At 57.6% G+C, this 3,335-nt stretch overlaps 1 non-coding gene across 1 annotated transcript; it reads right to left on the bottom strand.

The window, feature by feature from the left end:
• Positions 1–2,978: 2,978 nt before the first annotated feature.
• LOC135273340 (U6 spliceosomal RNA) lies at positions 2,979–3,085 on the bottom strand. Its single transcript, XR_010341125.1, has one exon. It is a non-coding gene; the product is annotated as a U6 spliceosomal RNA (small nuclear RNA).
• Between the last annotated feature and the right edge of the window lie 250 nt (positions 3,086–3,335).

Genomic DNA, 3,335 nt, shown 5'->3' with positions numbered 1-3,335 from the left:
AGACAGTTCTGGAGGAAGGGCAGATGCTAGAGAACGCGGCGACAGGGCAGGGAGGTGCCTTCCTGAGAACCTGGTACTCGAACTGAAACCTGAAGGATGAGGGAAACGGGCAAAGCAACACGGTCCAGCAAAAGGTCAAAAAAGAGCCGTGTGCAGCCAGCCTCTCAAAGCACCTGGGGAGAGACCAAACAGGGTGGGCACAGCCTCAAAAGGGCCACCATGAGGATGCAGGCACAGGTTCTTCCCACTGGATGGTTTACGGCTTCCCAGAGCCATTCTCTGAGTCAAACAAGAGAGTGGATCTCAAGGACATCCCAGCCTGGGCAGGCAAAGGGTCACACTCAGGGAAGCTGGGTTAGGAAGGAGGAATGGGAAGTCTGCAGGGCAATGGAGACAGCGGCCAGGGAAGTGGGGACAGGAGGGTGGCGGCCATGTTGGCGGGGGGCGGCGGAGATGCGGCGACGGAGGAGTACGGGCCGGCGAAAAAGGAGCGCGCGCCCGCTCCGAAGCCCAGGCCCGCCCCACCCGGGTCCCCGCCACGGCCCGGCCGGCAGTGGCCGCGGTGCGGACGCCGCCGGAAAGAAAATGCTCTGCCGGGCCCCGCGCGGGCCGCGCTCACCTGCGCCCCCGACCAGGCCGCCGCACCCCTGGCCCGCTCGCAACCCGCACCCCCTCACGGGCCCGCACGACCCATGCTCGCCCCGCGCGGACCTTACCTGCTGGCCACTGAGGCCGCCGTCCAAAGGCCCACGGTTGCCGCCGTCGCTCGTTCGGGCTTTCGCCGGCCCCAGCCCGAGCCAGAAGGCGCCTCCCCGACCCCACTCCCTCGCCGCGAACACCGCCGGCTCCCCAGACGCCAGCGAACCCGCGCACTGCGCCCGACAGACTGCAACTGCAGCCTCGGCGCCCGCTACGCCGGCGCCGTGGAGCGGGGCGCAGGCGCGGTGGAGCGGGGCGGGGCGGTGGAGCGGGGCGCAGGCGCGGTGGAGCGGGGCGGGGCGTTGGAGCGGGGCGCAGGCGCGGTGGAGCGGGGCGCAGGCGCGGTGGAGCGGGGCGCAGGCGCGGTGGAGTGGGGCGGGGCGATGGAGGGGGCGGCTAAGGCGGGGCCCGAACTCGGGACTTCCAGCTGCGCGCCGGGAATGGGCGGCGGCAGGCGGCCAGAGCCCTGGAGCCTGAGGGGGCGCAGCTTCTCCCCGAGGGCAGGCAGCCAGAGCAGGACTTCGTTTTCGTTTTCAAGAAGTAGGATTTTTTTTTCTTTGGTATTAAAACGGGGTTTCACCATGTTAGTCAGGCTGGTCTTGAACTCCCGACCTCAGGTGATCCACCCGCCTTGGCCTCCAAAGTGCTTGGATTACAGGCGTGAGCCACTGCGCCCGGCCAAGACTTTCAAGAAAGGACATGCCCCCTTTGTCCTGGGACTTAAGCCGTAAGTCGTCCTGAGTGGTGCACACCGCGAATACTGAGGAAGCTGGATCTCAGGGCTGGGCTTTGAGCCTTCCCCTGTGAGGAGGGCTCAGAGGCTGTCCCAAGCCCCACTGTGCGGGGGGCGCACCCAGAGACGGCCCTCCACAGCCAGGTCTCGACGGCCACCCCCCAGGACGAGGCCGATAGCGATGTGGGTGAAGACCCTGACCCTGAGACCACCCCACAGAAGGCTGACGAGGACACCGGCCTGCCCCAGGTAGGCCTCCCCTTCTCTGTCCCAGCTGTGTGCTGCAGGCCTTTCCTCCGGAGAGGTTTGGGGTTTTCAGTGGGCGTCACCCCATACCTTGTTTCCAGGAATGTGGCACACAGGCTGGCTCCCTCCCCACCCCTCATTGTCTCTCCTAGCACTTTGGGAGGCCGAAGTGGGTAGATCACCTGAGGTCAGTAGTTAAAGATCAGCCTGGCCATCATGGTGAAACCCCATTTTATTAAAAATAAAAAAAAAAAATCTGCAGGGCGCGGATGCTCACGCATGTAATCCCATCACTCTTGGAGGATAAGGTGGGTGGATGAAGAGTTTAAGAGATTGAGAACATCCTGGTCAACATGGTGAAACCCCGTCTGAACTAAAGATAAAAAAAATTAGCTGGGCATGGTGGCGCGTGTCTGTAATCCCAGATACTCAGGAGGCTGAGGCAGGAGAATTGCCTGAACCCAGGAGGCGGAGGTTGCGGTGAGCCTAGATCGTGCCATTGCACTCCAGCCTGGGTAACAAGAGCGAAACTCCGTCTCAAAAAAAAAAAAAAAAAAAAAAAAAATCTTCTGGTCGCGGTGGCTCACGCCTGTAATTCCAGCTACTCGGGAGGCTGAGGCAGGAGAATTGATTGAACCCAGGAGGCCGGAGTTGCGGTGAGCCGAAATCGCGCCATTGCACTCCAGCCTGGGTAACGAGCGAAACTCCGTCTCAAAAAAAAAAAAAAAAAAAAAATCTTACAGGCACTGTGGCTCACGCCTGTAATCCCAGCACTTTTGGAGGCTGAGGCGGATGGATCACGAGTTTAAGAGATCAAGAACATCGTGGTCAACATGGTGAAACCCTGTCTCTACTAAAAATACAAAAAATTAGTTGGGCATGGTGGCGCGTGCCTGTAATCCCTGCTACTCAGGAGGCTGAGGCAGGAGAATTTTCTGAACCCAGGAGGTGGAGGTTGCGGTGGGTGGAGGTTGCGGTGAGTCGAGATCGCGCCATTGCACTTAAAAAAAAAAACAAAACGGAGAGATCAGTGTCTACAATTGCAAAAACGAGGTGCTGGATAAATCCCCCCTGACCCGCCTTTTTATGAGATAGAGTTTCCCTCTTGTCACCCAGGCTGGACTGCAATGGTGCGATCTTGGCTCATTGCAACCTCTGCCTCCTTGGTTCAAGCGATTCTCCTGCCTCGGCCTCCCAGGTAGTTGGGTTTAAAGGTGTCCCCCACCGTGCCCAGCTAATTTTCTTTGCTTTTTAACTTTAACTTTAAATTTATTTTTATTTGATTTTTAAAAACAGGAAAAAAAATATGGACTGCTTCATGAATTTGCATGTCATCCTTGCGCAGGGGCCATGCTAATCTTCTCTGTATCATTCCAGTTTTAGTGTATGTGCTGCCGAAGCGAGCACATGCCCAGGTAATTTTTTAATTAATTTTATTTATTTATTTTTTTACAGAGAATGGGTTTCACTATGTTGGTCAGGCTAGTCTGGAACCTCTGGCCTCATGATCCGCCTACCTCAGACTTCCAAAATTCCAGGGTTACAGGTGTGGGCCGCCGTGTCCAACTTAATTTTTGTGTTTTTTGTTTTTTTTTTAAAGACGAGGTTTCACCATGTTGGTCAGGCTGGTCTTGAACTCCTGACCTCAGGTGATCCG

Source organism: Aotus nancymaae, unplaced genomic scaffold (assembly GCF_030222135.1).
Source record: "Aotus nancymaae isolate 86718 unplaced genomic scaffold, 86718_ANA_hifiasm-v0.15.2.pri h1tg001122l, whole genome shotgun sequence".
Classification (NCBI taxonomy): Eukaryota; Metazoa; Chordata; class Mammalia; order Primates; family Aotidae; genus Aotus; species Aotus nancymaae.
The sequence above is the reverse complement of the archived record's forward strand: the minus strand, read 5'-3'. Positions and strand labels throughout refer to the sequence as shown.